Genomic DNA, 6211 nt, shown 5'->3' with positions numbered 1-6211 from the left:
CACTTTGTCTTCTCTCATTGGTCCATCCACATGCCTTTACCCTAAGCTTCTTAGTGCTCAATCTTCCAATCTTTCTGTTTTAGGCCCCGATCAACTGGGCAAAACAGTCACCACAGTCCATGAAAATGAGTATCTTCCAACCTCAGGCTACTTCTCTCTCCACACAAAGTGGATGGCCAGGAGCACCACCCAACGCTCCTGCCCACTGGGAGGACTTCCCCTCAAAGCTGCTTTTCAAGTCCACTCCTGAGTGGCACTATAGTGTAGCTGACATCCACTTTTGGCTTGCTCCCGTATACCAGACCAATCCATGTGTGAACCAAGCTGGAGTTTATTCCTACCCTGGCAGTTGGTCATTAGGAAGCCCTCATACAGCCATAGATGTGAGTCCAGGAATAAATGTTGGTACATCAGTGGCAATGACATGGGGGTCTGGTCAGTGACCACTGTAATTTTCTGTGAGAAGTCCAGCCAGTTCAGGTCTCTTTAGATGGTACTATGACAGAGAGGGAGAGTTAAAATAATCCTGGGAATAGGCTGTAAATGTATACTGTTGTCTGTTCCAAGAGAACGTAAACTCTTTCTGATCCTCTTTTTTTTTTTTTTTTTTTCTTTTGACAGGGTCTGGCTCTGTTGCCCAGGCTGGAGTGCAGTGGCGCAATCTCAGGTCGCTGCAACCTCTACCTCCCAGGCTCAAGCCAACCTCCCACCTCAGCTGCCTGAGTAGCTGGGACTACAGGCGCATGCCACTACAACTGGCTAATTTTTGTATTTTTTGTGGAGACAGAGTTTCACCATGTTACCTAGGTTGGTCTTGAACTCTTGAGCTCAAGCCATCCATCCACCTCGGCCTCCCAATGCTAGGATTACAGGCATGAATCACTGTGCCTGGCCTCTGATCCTCTTTTTAAAAATGGAGAGATGAGGTCTCACTATATTTCCCAGGCTGGTCTCGAACTCCTGGGCTCAAGTGATTCTCCCACCTCAGCCTCCTAAAGTGCTAGAAGTATAGGCATGAGCCACTGTGCCCAGCCTTATCCTATTTTTTTGGTAGTGATATAAAAGAAAGCGTTTGTCAAATAAATGACTATTAGGTATCTAAAGCTATGTAACTCTGCTCTAGCAAAAGTGTTCCACCTGGAGACACTGCTGTAATAGAGCTACTACAGATGCACCTCAACTTACAGTGGGGTTACATCCCAATAAACCCATCATAAATTGAACATATTTATTTATTTATTTATTTTTGAGACTGAGTCTCTGTCACCGAGGCTGGAGGGCAGTGGCACAATCTCGGCTCACTGCAACCTCCGCCTCCTGGGTTCAAGTGATTCTCCTGTCTCAGCCTCCAGAGTAGCTGGGATTACAGGTGTGCACCACCACGCCCAGCTAGTTTTCCTATTTTTATTAGAGACAAGGTTTCATGTTGGCCAGGCTGGTCTCGAACTCCTGACCTCAGGTGATTCACCCGCCTTGGCCTCCCAAAGTGCCGGGATTACAGGCGTGAGCCACCACACCCGGCTGAAAATATCTTAAGTGAAAAACACATTAAATACACCTAACGTATCAAATATCATAGTTTAGCCTAGCCTACTTTAAGTATGCTCAGAACTCTTACATTAACTTACACTTGTTGAAAATAATCTAATACAAAGCCTATTTTATAATAAATGTCTCTATTTATTATAAATGTCCTATTTTAATGTCTCATGTAATGTATTTAATGCTGAAAGCAAAAAACCATATTCGCTACTGCTGCCCAGCACCACCAGAGCGCATCACACTACGTATCACCAACCTGGAAAATGTCAAAATTCAAAAATTGAAATTTAGTTTCTACTGAATGTGTATCACTTTCACACTATCATAAAGTCAAAGAATCATGAAATCAAATCATTGTAAGTTGGGGGCCCTCTGTACTCAGTTGAATTTGTGATAGTCCACTGGCACTCTCCATTTGCTTTTTGTGAGGCCCAGACTGGTGAATTAAATGGAGGTGCATTGGGGACCAGCATTTCTGCGTTCTTTGTTTTTGATTTTGTTTTGTTTTTGTTTTTTTGTGACAGAGTCTCACTCTGTCGCCCAGGCTGGAGTGCAGTGGCTCGATCTCGGGTCACTGCAACCTCCATCCCTCGGGTTCAAGCTATTCTCCTGCCTCAGCATCCTGGCTAGGATTACAGGAACCTGCCACAGCGCCCGGCTAATTTTTGTATTTTTAGTAGAGACGGGGTTTCAGCATCCTGACCAGGCTGGTCTTGAACTCCTGACCTCGTAATCCACCTGCCTCAGCCTCCCAAAGTGCTGGGATTACAGGCGCGAGCCACCATGCCTGGCCGCGTTTTTTGTTTTTAAAGGTGCTACTAATCACTGACATGCCCCTTAGGATGAAATACGGTTTTTGATTTATTGGTAGATGGTGGGAGGGGTGGCTTCAGAAGTTTCCACTTGGCCTTTTCCATCACAATAGCTTCTATCACACAGATCGAGAAACCAGTGTGGAGGTTGTACTAAATACCAAGTAAGTCCATTCTAATGATACATTCAGATACTGGGGAAATGGCCACTGTGAGCCAGACCTGGGTGACGATTCCACCTTGTGCCCCCACTAAAAAGGAGGCCTGGTGATGTCTTGGGTGATGCTTTGGGTCTGTGTTTCAAAATCAACTCAGATCCTGTGACTGACTGTTCCTGAAATGTTTGAATATCCCACTTTTCCCCAATATATGGTACCTGAGAAAATGCCCATAGATCCCTTTGACTCAGCATTAGGGGAATCATCACTACATACACTTGCTGCAGTCTCACGGGGTTCATTTTCCAGAGGAACTAGTTTCTGTCTTAGCCAGTGGGCTCCAGGTCTGAAATCTGACTCAGGTAAGAAAACTGGTTAAAGCTATCGTGGGTTTTTTTGTTTGTTTTTGTGTGTGTGTGTGTGTGTGTTTTTTTTTTTTTTTTTTTGAGACAGAGTCTCACTCCGTTGCCCAGGCTGGAGTGCAATGGCTTGATCTCGGCTCACTGCACCTCCACCTCCTGGGTTCAAGCGATTCTCCTGCCTCAGCCTCCTGAGTAGCTGCGATTACAGGCACGCACCACCACACCCGGCTAATTTTTGTATTTTTAGTAGACACAGGGTTTCTCCATGTTGGTCAGGCTGGTCTTGAACTCCTAATCTTGTGATCCGCCCACCTCGGCCTCCCAAAGTGCTGGGACTACAGGCATGAGCCACCGTGCCCAGCCACCATAGTGCTTTTTTATTGAGGCAATTGCCCTATGCCTCCTGACCATCTTGATCTTTCTGGTTGAATAATGTGGTGGTTAATTTTAGGTGTCAACTTCACTGGATTAAGGGATATCTAGATAGCAGGTAAAGCATTATTTCTGAGTATATTTGTGAAGTTATTTCCTCAGGAGATTAGCGTGTGAGTTAGTAGACCAAGTGGGGAAGATCTGCCACATCCCTGCATCCCTGGTCCAAGGCCTTTGGACTTGGACTGAGCTATGCTACCAGCTTCCTTGGTTCTCCAGCTTGCAGATGGCCTCAACCATCACATGAACCCATTGCCCTAATAAATCTTCTCTCATATGTCTACATATATGTCCTAGTGGTTCTGTCTCTCTGGCAAACCCTGCTTAATACAATAGATTGAGCAATACTTTTGCTGGCTGTGCAACTACATTGCCTCTAGAGATGCCATCTCCTATCTCAGTGCCCATCAGGCTCCCCTGGATACATCTCCGACCTTGTTGCTCATTAAGATAACTGCACCTCTTGGCTTCTTGGCTGGGTGCGGTGCTCACGCCTGTAATCCTAGCACTTTGGGAGTCCAAGGCGGGCAAATTGCCTGAGCTCAGGAGTTCGAGACCAGCCTGGGCAACATGGTGAAACCCTGTCTCTACTAAAATACAAAAAAAAAAAAATTAGCCAGGTGTGGCAGCGTGCACCTGTAGTCCCAGCTACTCAGGAGATTGAGGCAGGAGAATTGCTTGAACCCGGGAGGCGGAGGTTGCAGTGAGCTGAGATCGTGCCACTGCACTCCAGCCTGGGCAACAGAGTAAGACTCCATTTCCAAAAAAAAAAAAAAAAAAAAAGCAACTGCACCTCTTGGCTTCTGATGGTTGAGTACTACCACCTGGCCTCTATTATTTTGGTACCCATTATTCCCACTGCTATTAATAAGCCCAGTTATGTAACAACATCAGCCCTGCCCATCAGAGGAAAGCCACTGCAGATGGCTCAGAGGTGCTGATTGCTCTAACCAGGCTATTCTTTATTGCTTTGGCCTTCCTGCAAAACAGTCATCTGGTGGGTTTGCAAGGCTTATATAGTCAGTTGATTCTATCATGTGCATTTCCTTAATCCTATTGACCCCTTTTTCCACTGCCGGGCATGACAGTTCTAGTATTTCCACTTCACTTAAGCGTGGGCTGTCACTTTCTCCAAGTGTCTAAGAGCCATTTTAGCAGAGTCTCAGCACCTTCTCCCAGGGTTCTTGCCCAGGCATTAAAACCTGTATCCCAGGAGGGTACACTCACATTGCCAAACACTCCCTTATCCAACTTTGTGTTCTATCGCCATCCCTGGATCAAGGACTTCTAGAGTTAAGTCATATAGACACCCTCTCAGCTTTTAAGGTCCACATTAGCTACATTCTATAGAACTTTCAGAGTATTTTACCTTTCCTCCTGAGCAAGCCCAACACTTCCCTGTTGGTTTATACTGACTTCACTTTGATATTTATCTGCTGTCTAGGAAGGGAGGTGGGGACAGATCTTGAAGGAGGGTGCGTGTTATCTTTAAGGGTAGAGACCTCTTGATTGTCTTCAACAGGAAAGCATTAGTTTTTTTGTTTTTTGATTGTTGGTTTTTTTGGTTTTTTTGGGGACAGAGTCTCACTCTGTCACCCAGGCTGGAGTGCAATGCTGTGATCTCGGCTTATTGCAAATTCCACCTCCCAGGTTCAAGTGATTCTCATACCTCAGTCTCCCAAGTAGGATTACAGATGCTCGCCACCACAACCAGCTAATTTTTGTATTTTTAGTAGAGACAGGGTTTCACTATGTTGGCCAGGCTGATCTTGAACTCCTGACCTCAAGTGATCTGCCCGCCTCAGCCTCCCAAAGTGCTGGGATTACAAGCATAAGCCACCACACCTGGCCAGCATTAGTCCTTAAAGCACGGGACTCTTAAATTCAGAGGTTCAAAGGAATCTGAGGATTTAAAACCTGAATGTATCAGCCCGGATGTCTCCATCTCTCAGGGTCCCATTTTTCCCCGGTAAGGACTCTGAGCTTGCATAACACACTGGGTTAAGCTGACAATTTAATATTCTTGGAATTCTGCAATTTTTTTTTTTTTTTTTTTTTTTTTTTTTTGAGATGGAGTCTCCCTCTGTCGCCCAGGCTGGATTGCAGTGACATGATCTTGGCTCACTGCAACCTCCCAGGTTTGAACCGCCCAGGTTCAAGCAATTCTCCTGCTTCAGCCTCCTGAGTAGCTGGCATTATAGATGCCTGCCACCACGCCCAGCTAATTTTTGTATTTTTAGTAGAGACAGTGTTTTGCCATGTTGGCCACGCTGATCTCAAACTCCTGACCTCAGGTAATCCACCCGCCTCAGCCCCCACAAAGCGTTGGGATTGCAGGCGTGAGCCATCGCGCCCAGCCATCTGCTATTCTCATAAGTCCTGGGCCTGGTCCTCAGCCTTTTGAGTCCTTCTATTACAGAAGAGAGTTTCTTAATATGCTGCCAAGGAGGCACAATGATTTTTACATTTAGCCTTTAATTAATCATCCTTAGCCTTTCATTATCTTTTTCAAAAGCACTAATTAAGTACAGCAATAGCCAACCAATACCATTGTCTTTATTATTACTACTTGTCAACATTTCTCAGACTCCTAGTACATCATACCCTGGTGCACTCCCTTCCACTGGTACACCATCTCGGTTCATTACCAGTGAAAATTTTAACAATTGCACTGCTATCTTGTGCCTGTGCTCATCTACGGCCAAGGATGGAGTCCTTATTGCCAGCCAGGCAGCAGGCAATCTAGCTCCAAAATCCCATCTCAGCATCCATTTCCTATCCCTCCTGGCACAACCTGTCACAAGTTGTGTTCTCCAAGAAGCAAATTCTGAGATGGAAACCAGCAGAAAATTTCTAAGGGAGCACTCTCAAGTTAGACACCTATGAGTGGAATGGAAGGAAGTAA

This window comes from Macaca nemestrina, chromosome 9, assembly GCF_043159975.1.
Source record: "Macaca nemestrina isolate mMacNem1 chromosome 9, mMacNem.hap1, whole genome shotgun sequence".
NCBI classification, from domain to species: domain Eukaryota; kingdom Metazoa; phylum Chordata; class Mammalia; order Primates; family Cercopithecidae; genus Macaca; species Macaca nemestrina.
The sequence above is the reverse complement of the archived record's forward strand: the minus strand, read 5'-3'. Positions refer to the sequence as shown.